General features: G+C 37.6%; 1 non-coding gene across 1 annotated transcript; it reads left to right on the plus strand.

The window, feature by feature from the left end:
• Positions 1-13,108: 13,108 nt before the first annotated feature.
• Positions 13,109-13,215, plus strand: LOC145033218 (small nucleolar RNA R71). Its single transcript, XR_013677452.1, has one exon. It is a non-coding gene; the product is annotated as a small nucleolar RNA R71 (small nucleolar RNA).
• The last annotated feature ends 235 nt before the right edge of the window (positions 13,216-13,450 follow it).

Here is a 13,450-nt window from a genome sequence, read left to right on the forward strand (position 1 = left end):
GTCATGCCATAGACCATGTATGCATACTATGTTTGTCTATGATCTTTACTATGTGAAATAGATCAATTGAACATAACTCCAATGATTCTCATTTCACAGTCCCAAATCTTACTGCAAATGCAAGAATTCCAAATTCATGTCATTTACTGAAATCTGTTAGATTCTAAACTTTTATGCATTGATCCTCTTGTAATGATTATGCACAAATTCTTAAAGACTTGGCAAAAATCATTACAGAGTATTCCAAAGGAGATGAACTCCTTGGAAACATCCTTCTTGCATTAATTTTCCTAATCATACAGATTGAATACTTTCTAACTTTGAAGAATTTCCGTATTCCATATTGACTATCAATTCTGAACAAGAGTTGCCTCTTTTCAGAATATGTCAATTATGGTCCTTTCCAAAATTAACACTTATACTTCCAAATGTACATGAACAACCAATCTTTGGTAAACCTCAGATTGTCCTTGACAATTGCTTAATCATTTTAGTCATATCCAATTCTAGACCTTTTTCCCTACTTCATGCCCCATGCATTTTGAAAAACTTAGAAAAAGTGAATATAGCACATGTAATCGATCCTATATCTGAAGCATGTCGGACACGATTCGTGATGTCTCACATAAAGACTAAACCAGTCTTTTGCTATAATATTTCCATTTCTATTTGCCAAGTTCTCATAATTCAGATTATGAAAAGGGATGTCGTAATCATAATCGAATTTTAGAACGAAAATAATGAGCCCATTGATGTGTGTAAAACCAACTAGTTTTAAACCTACTTTTAATTATCAAATAACACACAAAAGGCAGTGAACCTATCAATTGTGGTATAGCTAAATAAGCAGGGTATCGAACACAGGGAACGGCAAATTAAATTAAAAACTAATTTCATCTAAGTTAATTAAGAAATAGGGGTTTTCTCTAGTTTTACAAGACTAGAAACTTAGTAACTATTACTAATTTGAGACTAGAAAATAACGACTTAACTAGATTCAATAATTGGAAAGGAACTTCTGTTTAGTTCAACTTCGTTAACTCTATGGTTGATTTTTAAGGTAATAGTGCAATGGATTAATTCTTTCGTTGGTTACCGATTCAAGTGATTAGATTTGTGTTCGCTACCCTAATCCTTAGCAAATAAACTAACTTAAACAGTGGTCAATTGTCTAATTTAATTATATTCACTAGATTAATTATTCGGGTTAAGTTAGACTTGCAATAGTTAACTAATTTATTATTTTAATTAACATCTCGTTTGATGGTCATCTTACAAGCTTGCACATGAATTTACTCAATTTTCTTATTAATTCTAGTTTCATATTCATTAATCCTAGACATATAGTATAGTGATCACATGGCATATGAGGTCAATAATCAATAGATGTTCATGCTAATCAATTATCTTCCTATTAACAGAAAATTAATTATTATTCACACACAAGGTTCTTTAGCAAGCTAAAATAACAAAAATTCACCAACTTGGAATTAATCCTACCAATCAATCAAACCATATTGTCAACTTTGTATCCCCAAATAGAAGTCTAAAGGCTTTAGTTCATAATTAAAGTAAATAACAGCAAACAAACAAAGTCAAGTTGCTTAATCATAATGATAAAACAAAAGAATAAGTGGAATGATGAAATTTTGCCTTAATTACTCTCCCGAATTGAATTCTAGCTTCCTTCGTCGTCTTCTAGGGTTTTTCTGGCTTCTGAATCGTCCCAGAACTCCCTTCAATCGATCTGTGGAATTATCTTTAAATATACGAATCGACTCGTCGAGTCAAGTGGTGACTCGTCGAGTCCCTCTCACATTCCCCGTATTGCGATAACTCTTTGGGATCCCGAGTCATTATCTTCTTGATTCTTCGATTGGACTCGCCGATTAGTCTATCTGACTCACTGAGTAGGTTCCATTTTTAGTGTTTTTCTTGTTTATTCCATTCTCGAGCTCCTAACGGCTTCTCCTTCTTCCTTTTGCTTCCGAGCTTCATTTTTGGACTGAAAATGCAATTTAAACACTTTTAAGTACCTTTTGTCCATAATATGTGATAATTTAGGTAATAAATGAATAAAAATCTATACTTAATACAAACTAAATATGCACATATCAAAATACCCCACACTTGACTTTTGCTTGCCCCCAAGCAAAACTGAATTTTAAGACATTATAATTATGTATGACAACTCCAATCTAACCCAGCCATTATGCCAAGACCGCAACGCATGCATTTGTGTCTAAAATTTTTCCTAAAACCCCCATACTCCAAATACTCACAATCCTCATAAACATTCGCCCACTCACCCCGAACTATGCTCATTTTATGCAACCCTCCGAATCCATCCTCAGAAAACCTCTTACCCTCAAGGTATTTTTAATTGAGCAACCCAAACATACATAATCTAGAATTACAACTTTTCGATACTACTATGGAGCTCTTCGAATTCTTCACTTCCTTGAATATTTGTTCTTTGATCTCTTTGAATTCACCACCTTGTATTGATTGATTTTTAGTATCTTCAACTTTTTGGATTTCTTGGAATTTTGATCTTTAGATCTTCACTTTATTTGCTCCAAAATTCTTACAACTTTTCTAGTAATTCTTTTTTTTTCCATGTATTCCTCACTTTTTTCACTCAAATCCCTACATACTTAAGTAGGGGCGCTCAATCTCAACCTTTATTGGCTAACGATAAAAATTTTCCTGGATACATTTCAAGTTTAGGCTGCTAAACGTATTGCATCCCTCATGTTGAGCAAGGTCGTGTTTTTGTCCCATGATTTCACTGGAATAAGGAAGCCATGATATGTGCATATTTAGTGTGTATTAAGTGTAGTTTATTTATTCATATATTAGCTAAATTATCGCATATTATGGACAAAAGGTACTTAAAAGTGTTAAATTATGTTTTTCAGTCCAAAGATGAAGCTCGGAAGCGAAAGGAAGCGGGAGAAACAGTTAGAAGATTGAGAATGGAATAAAGAAGAAAAACACTGTAAAAGGCATCGACTCGGCGAGTCAGATCGTCTACTCGGCGAGTCCAATCGAAGAATCGAGAAGATAATGACTCGGGATCCCAGAGAGTTATCGCAATACGGGGAATGTGAGAGGGACTCGACGAGTCACCACTTGACTCGACGAGTCGGATGCTATATTTAAAGATAATTCCACAGATCGATTTGGGGGGACTTCTAACCTAATTTAGTCGACAATTAACTTTTGTTAAGCCGTTTTGAGGGTCTAGAAGGCGGCCGGAAGGCCGTTAAGCTAACGGGAGCGAAGATCGGAAGGATTGGAGAGCGGATACATGTCGATTATCATATGGATTGCTGACGTGACCATGTTTAGCATTCCATTGTGGTACTTTTCTGTATTTAGTTTCTGATTTAGGTGTAAAAACCTTTTATTTTGTGTCTATGATTGAATGAAGCTTTGATTATTAGACTAATTGCTATATTAAATAGTTTATTTGTGTTTAATTTATCTTGCCAAGTTTGTTAAAAGATCCTCATGTGTTAATGATGATTATTTTCTATTAATTGTTAAGTGAATTAAGTTGTATGAACATCTGCTTGATTTGCTTGACTCTTATGATTTTTGATGACCATCGAGATTATAAGAGTAGAAATAACGAATGTGAAACTAGGATTAATTTGAGAATAAGTAAGTTAATGTGTGAGCCTTGTTTGATGACCATCAACAAGAGGTTAATTAAATGTCTAAATTGATTAACTATATTTACAAGTCTTGCTTGATACGAACTGAATACTAGGAAGCATGTTAGTTTAATCAACTGATCACTGTTTGAATTGACTTGTTTGCTAAAGGATTAGTTATAGTGAACACGAATCTAATCATTTTAGGAATCGGTGAACATGAATAAATGAATTTGTGTATGCAATTGTCTATGTTTTTAAGGTGTAATTTACCTAAACCAAAGTACCTGAAGAGATGTGCTTCCCTGTTAGTTTATCGAGAATGGTTAATTAATTGTTAGTTTGAGAAATATTTCTTTTATTCTTTTTGTGTGACCTTTAACCTGTAATCAAATATATTAAATTAATCCACCGTTCCCTGTGATCAACACCCGACTTACCTAAGCTATACTGTAATCTGACTAGGTACACTGCCTATAAGTGCATAGTTAGTCTAAGTTTGTTAGGTTATAAATATTAAAATTAATGGGTACTTTCGTGCACATCAAGTTTTTGGCGCCGTTGCCGGGGAACGGTTTTCAATTAATTTAGTTTATTTGATTATTCGTTATTTTTTTTATTTTTTTTATTTTTATTTTATTTTCGTTGATATCATTTCACTTGTCGGGAAGGTTTTTGTTGTTATGTGCAGGAATTCGTGATCATACACATTGCTTGGTTTGAATTTTGTGCATGGGTTTCGAGATTGCAAGCGATTAGGGAATTCTTGACTTGTTTAGTCTACTACTTTGGGTGATTTGTCCAACTCAATCCACGAGGCGTAGTATAGCAAGGCGTATCATGGTGGTTAAGTGGAAGACCGAGCTCTTGCTGTTCTTGACTAGTTTGGTCACTTCTTGTTCTACTTTTAGTTAATGGTGAAAAGAAAACAAAGGAAATAGTCTGACAGGTCCCGAAAGTTTTTGTTTTCACAAACCACCTCTTGCATGCAAGGGATTTAATCAACAATTGTAATTTGATTTCGACGAAGTCGAGTGATCGTGATATCCTTTTTAGTTATTCTTTTTATTTTTTTAGTTTGTTTAAATTTTGTTTTCCATGTTGATGCTCTTGATGTTTCAGATCTTTGCAAAACTTTTACCCTTCAGATGCTTTCAGAATTGAATTAGGAGTACTAGCTTCAAATGGGTTTATAGTCATGGAATCAAAGTGAGAAAGAGAGTCAAGGAGGTGGAACGTTAACGTCAAAGTGTCGAGTCCGGTCCTTGGGGGTATGAGCAATTGAGTCTAAACATGGGGAATGGTTAGAGAAGTTTTTAGAGGCTAAAACAGTTGCAAAATACCAAGTTTTTTTCGTTCAGTGGCCTACTCGACGAGTGCACTAAGCTGACTCGACGAGTCGCCTTGTATTTCTACATATTCTGAGAAGGCGCGCTGGTACTCGACGAGTCCACCATAAGACTCGACGAGTCGTTCAAATGTTATACCGACGGACTGCTGATTTGATGCTGCTACTTGTCCTACTTGTTCAATTATTCTTCCATACCCATTCTTGAAGATCTTACACTGATTTCCGCATATTTGGAGCGACCCACACGAGTTTTGACACCCAAGGCATGGATGAGATGTTACCATGTCTAAAATTGATTGAAGTTGGAGCTTAAATGAGAGTGACCAGCCTATCCACTGCTATCCCAGGGGAGTTTGTTCCAATTCCCTCTTTATTTTTCTGTTTCTATGCATAATATGCAATGAGGGCATTGCATCACATAAGTGTGGGGTAGGGGGTTGGTTACATAATAGTCAATTTTGAAAATTTTGCATACCAAAAGGATTATTTAGGATTTAATTTAGGAAATTTTGGTAAAAAATTAGGATTCCATGTTAGAATTGTGTTAATAATTGCATGACAACCCAAATGTTTAGTTGAGCCTATATACGTTCTAGTGCATTTGTGGCTTCCTTATTTCAGTGAAATCATGAGACAAAACACGACCTTGCTCAGTCTGAGGGATGCAATATGTTTAGCAGCCTAAACCTGAAATGTATCCAGGAAAATTTTTATCATTAGCCAATAAAGGTTGAGATTGAGCGCCCCTGCTTAAGCATGTAGGGATTTGAGTGAAAAAAGTGAGGTATACATGTAAAAAAAAAAGAGAGAATTACAAGAAAAATTGTAAGAATTTTGGAGCAAATGAAGTAAAGATTTGAAGATCAAAATTCGAAGAAATCGAAAAAGTTGAAGATACCAAAAATCAAACAACAAAGGTGGTGAATTCAAAGTTATCCAAGATCAAATTATCAAGCAAGTGAAGAATTCCAAAGAGCTCTATAGTGGTATTGAGAAGTTGTAATTCTAGATTATGTATGCTTGGGTTGCTCAATTAAAAATACCTTGAGGGTAAAGAGGTTTTCTGAGGATGGATTCGGAGGGTTGCATAAAATGAGCAGAGTTCGGGGTGAGTGGGCGAATGTTTATGAGGATTGTGAGTATTTGAAGTATGGGGGGTTTTTAGGAATCTTATACACAAATGCATGCGTTGCGGTATTGGCATAATGGCTGGGTTGGATTGGAGTTATTATATGTGATTCTAATGTGTTAAAATTCAGTTTTGCTTGAGGGCAAGCAAAAGACAAGTGTGGGGTATTTTGATATGTGCATATTTAGTGTGTATTAAGTGTAGTTTATTTATTCATATATTAGCTAAATTATCGCATATTATGGACAAAAGGTACTTAAAAGTGTTAAATTATGTTTTTCAGTCCAAAGATGAAGCTCGGAAGCGAAAGGAAGCGGGAGAAACAGTTAGAAGATTGAGAATGGAATAAAGAAGAAAAACACTGAAAAAGGCATCGACTCGGCGAGTCAGATCGTCTACTCGGCGAGTCCAATCGAAGAATCGAGAAGATAATGACTCGGGATCCCAGAGAGTTATCGCAATACGGGGAATGTGAGAGGGACTCGACGAGTCACCACTTGACTCGACGAGTCGGATGCTATATTTAAAGATAATTCCACAGATCGATTTGGGGGGGCTTCTAACCTAATTTAGTCGACAATTAACTTCTGTTAAGCCGTTTTGAGGGTCTAGAAGGCGGCCGGAAGGCCGTTAAGCTAACGGGAGCGAAGATCAGAAGGATTGGAGAGCGGATACATGTCAATTATCATATGGATTGCTGATGTGACCATGTTTAGCATTCCATTGTGGTACTTTTCTGTATTTAGTTTCTGATTTAGGTGTAAAAACCTTTTATTTTGTGTTTATGATTGAATGAAGCTTTGATTATTAGACTAATTGCTATATTAAATAGTTTATTTGTGTTTAATTTATCTTGCCAAGTTTGTTAAAAGAGCCTCATGTGTTAATGATGATTATTTTCTATTAATTGTTAAGTGAATTAAGTTGTATGAACATCTGCTTGATTTGCTTGACTCTTATGATTTTTGATGACCATCGAGATTATAAGAGTAGAAATAACGAATGTGAAACTAGGATTAATTTGAGAATAAGTAAGTTAATGTGTGAGCCTTGTTTGATGACCATCAACAAGAGGTTAATTAAATGTCTAAATTGATTAACTATATTTACAAGTCTTGCTTGATACGAACTGAATACTAGGAAGCATGTTAGTTTAATCAACTGATCACTGTTTGAATTGACTTGTTTGCTAAAGGATTAGTTATAGTGAACGTGAATCTAATCATTTTAGGAATCGGTGAACATGAATAAATGAATTTGTGTATGCAATTGTCTATGTTTTTAAGGTGTAATTTACCTAAACCAAAGTACCTGAAGAGATGTGCTTCCCTGTTAGTTTATCGAGAATGGTTAATTAATTGTTAGTTTGAGAAATATTTCTTTTATTCTTTTTGTGTGACCTTTAACCTGTAATCAAATATATTAAATTTATCCATCGTTCCCTGTGATCGACACCCGACTTACCTAAGCTATACTGTAATCTGACTAGGTACACTGCCTATAAGTGCATAGTTAGTCTAAGTTTGTTAGGTTATAAATATTAAAGTTAATGGGTACTTTCGTGCACATCAAGCCACAAATACACTAGAACGTATATAGGCTCAACTAAACATTTGGATTATCATGCAATTATCAACACAACTCTAACATGGAGTCCTAATTACCTTTACCAAAATTCTCTAAATAAGTCCTAAGTAATACTTTTTGTATGCAAAATTTTAAAATTAACCTAAATTAAGACTCTAAATTGTCTATTATGTAACCAACCCCCTACCCCACACTTATTTGATGCAATGCCCTCATTGCATATTATGCAACATAAAAAGAAACTAAAGTGGGAATTGGAACAAACTCCCCTGGGATAGCAGTGGATAGGTTGACAATCTTCTTTCAAACTCCGACTTCAATTGACTCTAGCCATGAAAACAACGCATCCATGACTTGGGCATAAAAATCTCATGTGGCAGCTCCAAATATGCAGGTAAAACAGTGCAAAGTCTTCAGGAATTGATATGGAAGAATAAGTGATCAAGTGGTTCACTTAGCAGCATCAAATCAGCAGTCCTTTGGTATAAAAATGATTGACTCGCCGAGTCATATAGAGGACTCGTCGAGTACCACCACGACCATCTCTGAATGTGTGGAAATACAAGGCGACTCCTCGAGTTAGTTAAGTGCACTCGACGAGTAGGCCACTGGACGAAAAAAATTGGCATTTTGCAACTGTGTCAGCCTCTAAGAACTCTTCTAACTCTTCCTCACTTTTAGACTCAATTGCTCATATCCCTAGGGACCGGACTCGACACTTTGACGTTAACGTTTCGCTTCCTTGACCCGCTTTCACTCGTTATAACACCCGTTCGCTATGACTTTAAACCCTTCCTAAGCAAGCAGTCCTAATCCAATCCTGAAAAATGACTAATGCACACAATCATTAAACAAAATAAAGTCTTAACAATTCATACACACCAAATAAAAAAAAATAAAAACAGAAAATAAAAATTATTTGATTAAAACACAAATAAATCAATCTTCTTCCTCATCATCATCCGCGGCTGCTCCACTTCCTCCTGCACCACTTCTTCTCGCACTAATCACCTCATCCCATGACGGAATAAATGGATAATTGCCACCATCAATATGTGGGATGTTGAAGTAGTTGAATAATCGGATGTGGGATTGATTGCTGAAGTTGATCCCACGCACCATTTGATCCTGTAGCCGCCTCATCTCCACATTGTACCAATCCATTGGTACATCTTCATTCTTAACCGGAATCACCGACGGCTCCTCCTCAATATCCCGCTCTCTCCTCGAAGGAACCCTCCTCCCTGGTGCTTCAGGACCAACAAGCGGATCATCATTCGGGATGGCATAATGGCCACCACCATAATCTTCAATAATCCTCGCTCTCTGGAAAAGAATTGGATTGAACGGAGGTGTAGGGATCAACGTCATGAAGTTCCACACACCGCGGTTCTTCAACCCGAATGAGTTGGCCAACCGGGTGACAAACATCCCACCATTAATTCAGGAAGTTTTGCGATCCTTGACCGCACCCTCCGAGAGATATGAAGCTAGACACCAAGGAATGTTGCAAAAAACGTCGGGTGTAATGATGCTCCATAAATAGAAGACGTCGAGGTTGGAGACCTTGTCATCATCCTTTCGTTGATTGATGGTGGATCAAATGAGGCGGTGTATGAGGCGGTGTGTTAGGGATCGAATGCTCCCTTCCTGTGCCGACTTTGGAATATAGACTTTGTTACCAATAGTATGCCACCAGCCCGTACTCGTAACTCCTTCGGGAAACACCATATGGGTTTGTGCCAAAAAGGTCCGAAAGATGGGTGTTGAGACCAAGGGTTGATCATAAACCCCTAATCGACAAGCAAGATCCACCATAGTGCATTGATGAAACTCTCCCCCAAGATAAAAACTGAAGTTGGACGGGTGATAAGCATCCACTCCCCCGGTGAAAGATACTGTGGAGAAAAACTCCAAACAAAGCTCCAAATAAACCGGCTCTTGAATACGGAAGACCCGACTCCACCCGTCACAAACCATTGTTTCGCCTTCATGGTGAAACTCCTTCAAAAGATAAGGAGCTAACTCCTCCTCATAGCGAACATTCTGTAGCCACTCCTAATCTATCCAGTTGGGCACATAGACCTCTTTCTTCTTGATATCAGCCAACTTCTTCTTCCATTTCCGCAATGTCGAAGCGGACTTGATTTGTGGGAAGTTTAGCCAAGGAAAATCCCCTTGGTTGCCACTGGAACTTTGCCCCCTTCTGAACATGATTTCTGCAAAACAAATACACGAAACCCAGAAAACACAGAATACAATTAAAAAAAAATATCTCCCATATGTTTCTCGACTCGACTCGTCGAGTCCAGGCTCGACTCGGCGAGTCACGCGAGTCGACGGGTTGATGAAAACTAGACCATGAAACCTGGAAATTTCATCAAGGGTTTTGTCTAAGCACTTACTATTAAGATATTAATGCCAGAATAAGCAGTCAAAACAACATAATTCATGAAAAGTCAAAACCCAAGAAATTTACTACTTTTCAAAAACGGGTTTTTCATGAAATTGCTACCATAGATGGCCTTATAATCACGTTCTTAACAGAAAACAAGAAGAAATTTGTTACCTTTTGAGATTGAACTTGATAAATTTGAATAAAACTTGAAGAACAAAGATGAATGCTTGAGAGAAAGTTTAGAGGAAGGCACCCGACGAGTGTGTATGTGAAAAACTGATTCTTAGGGTTAAAACCCTAGTTACCGGTTGTAAAAGTAATTTCGAATTTTTTTTTTCTGTAAATAATACCGACTCGTCGAGTCTTGGTCAGACTCGGCGAGTCTGGTCGCGAAGTCAAACTTTTTCTGAAATCCATATGGACTCGTCGAGTCGTGGTCAGACTCGGCGAGTCTCTTGAAAAAAAAAATTCATAATTTTCAAAATTTTGTTATTTATTAAAAATCATTTCACCCCACACTTAACCTATGCACACGCTCAAGCAGACATGTCCGATGATTTGGAAGATTAAAATTCTAAAAATGAAGGAAAAATTAAAAAAAAACTAAAAAGTAAAAGAAAGAAAACTCTATATAACGGGTTGCCTCCCGCCAAGCGCTTCTTTTTAAGGAGTCATTAGCTAGACTCCTTCCCATCTACGTTTTGTCATCTCTGAGCATCGGGAACGCACGCCTAACTTTTTGTGATTTGTATTTGGTCTTGTAAGCGTGAATCTTTTTCTTGTATGCCCTTTTCAATGCATCTCTTTTCCTTTTCACAACCTCATCCTCAGCTGCTTGGGCTTCCCTTTTCCTCTTTTTCTTCTTTACCCCATTCTTTTTCACCTTCTCTTGAACCTCCTTCTCTTTAAATTTAATTACTTCACATTTCATGATAGTTCGTGCTTTAGGTTTAGTAGTCAATGGTTGATCAGCTTCCTCCCTCCTTTCCTTTGTCTCTTCATCCTTTCCAGTGCTCAACCCATCTTCAAAATGAACCGTATCAAGACATGCTACATCGTCGTATTGAACTTTCCTTCCCTTTCCTCCTTCTGCTGTTTTTTCTTCTAAAGAATCATGTATATTATCGAAATCCAAGGTATGTAAAGAACTAGTAACAAACAGATCTAAGTCGGCCAAGTATTTGCCAAAGTCGACTGGACTCGTCGAGTCCATTAAAGTGACTCGGCGAGTCTGAACGGGTTCCATCAATTCTTGGGTGTTTTCTGAGTGGGCTCCTTCCAGTAGCTTTTCTAACTCCTCCAAGTCCTTGTTAACATCTCCATCTTCTTCGGAGTGTATCGAAAACTTGCTTGGATCTTCTTTTAGCAAACGTGCAAGCTCTTTTTCTAATATCTCATCATCCAATTGGATCATTGAGACTTCTTCATTCTTTTCCTCTTCTTGCTTGACTTCTGGAATAGCTTTAAACATTACAGACTCATCACCCACCCTTAATATCAATGTAGACTCACATATATCAATTAAAGCACACGCGGTGTTCAAGAAGGATCTCCCCAAAATAATTGGAATTTCGGGGTCTTCTTCCATATCAACTACCACGAAGTCTACTGGAAAAATAAACTTGTCAATTTTTATAAGGAGATCCTCACAAACGCCTTGTGGATGAATTATCGTCTTGTCCGCCAAATGGATCTTCATATTCACCGGCCTTGGTTCTGGTAAATTCAACTTCTTAAAGAATGAAAAAGGCATCATATTGATGCTTGCCCCCGAATCAGCTAATGCTCGGGTGAAAACTTCATTACCAAATTGGCATGGAATCACAATATTTCCTGAATCACCCTTCTTTTCAGGTAGCTCACTCATCAATACTTCTGCGACTTCAGCCAAATCTTTCCTAGCAGCAAAAAGGCTCTTAAGCAAGTTGAAGTATTTAGGTGTTTGGAGTATTGTGTCCCCAAATGGCACGTTAACTTGTAGAGCGTTAACATGTTTCATGAAGGTTCTGTATGCTTCTACTTTTTCTGCAGGAATGGCTTTGATTGGGTATGGCAGCGGAGGATTATAAGGCTTCAAAGAACTGACAGGTTTATCATTTGCGCATGGACTCGTCGAGTCCAATGGAGTGACTCGACAAGTCGAGTCGGGTTTTGTTGGGTCCGATTCTTCTACCTTTTCTGCCTTCTTCTTGGAGATTCTCAGTGCTTCTGTAAATGTTCCTTCACTGTTGGAGGTTATTACACTTACATTCTCCATTCTTGGATTGGGTTCGGTGTTGCTCGGAAGTTGGCCCGGTCTTCTTTCATTCACTTGATGTGCAAGCTGTCCCAGCTGTTTCTCAATTTTGAGAATGGATGCTTGCTGATTCCTCAACATATTTCTAGTTTCTTGCATTGCTACATCGTGATCATTGTGTCTTTTCTCGTACGCGGTTATGAATCTTGTGAGCATATCTTCTAAATTGGCCTTCTTTTCCATCACCGTCTCTTCCTTTTGATAGAATCCCCTCTCCTTCTGCTTGTATTTCTCCTCCTTAGCCTTTTTATATTCTTCGTATGGGAGCCATTCCTTCTTCGGTTTCCTCCAATATTCATCGTATCTATCGCCACTAGAGTAAAATACTTGAGCCTTTTTATTTCCGTTTTCGTCTTGATCACAATCCTTGGTGAGGTGGGACCCGCCACAATTTTCGCATCCTACCCTAATAGCATGGATTGTTTGATCCATTTTCGTCATTCTTCGATATAGGCTATCGAGCTTAGCTATTACCGCCGCCATGCTATCATTCACCAAGTTCACTGCTCCCCGACTTACTTCATTCCTCAGATTGTGGTATTCTCTAGAATGCTTAGAGAATTCTTCAATTTACTCCTTGATTTCCGGAGGTGGCTTTCTGGTCAGCGGGCCTTGTGAATCGAGCAGTTGCCTTGTGGTGACATTAACTCCATCTTAAAAAATGGAGACCTCTTGTTGGCTATTAAGGTCATGGTGTGGGCAATTTCTAAGTAGCCTCTTGTACCTTTCCCAAGCTTCATAAAGAGATTCTCCAGGTTGTTGCTCGAAGTTGGCAATGGCTTTCTTTAGCTTGGCTATCTTGGAAGGTGGGCAGAAATGGTCTATGAACTCTTCTTTCATCTTGGCCCATGTGGTGACCGATCCGGGAGGAAGTGACTCTAACCAATCTTTTGCAGCTCCTTTAAATGTGACAGGATGCATGCAACGAAGCTGGATCTCGCGGGGCACATTTGGTACATTGAAGTAATCAGCCACATCATTTACTTCATCCAAGTGCTTATAGGCGTCTTTGTGATCTTTCCCATAA

The sequence above is a fragment of the Lactuca saligna genome, chromosome 2 (assembly GCF_052625555.1).
Source record: "Lactuca saligna cultivar CGN05327 chromosome 2, ASM5262555v1, whole genome shotgun sequence".
Classification (NCBI taxonomy): Eukaryota; Viridiplantae; Streptophyta; class Magnoliopsida; order Asterales; family Asteraceae; genus Lactuca; species Lactuca saligna.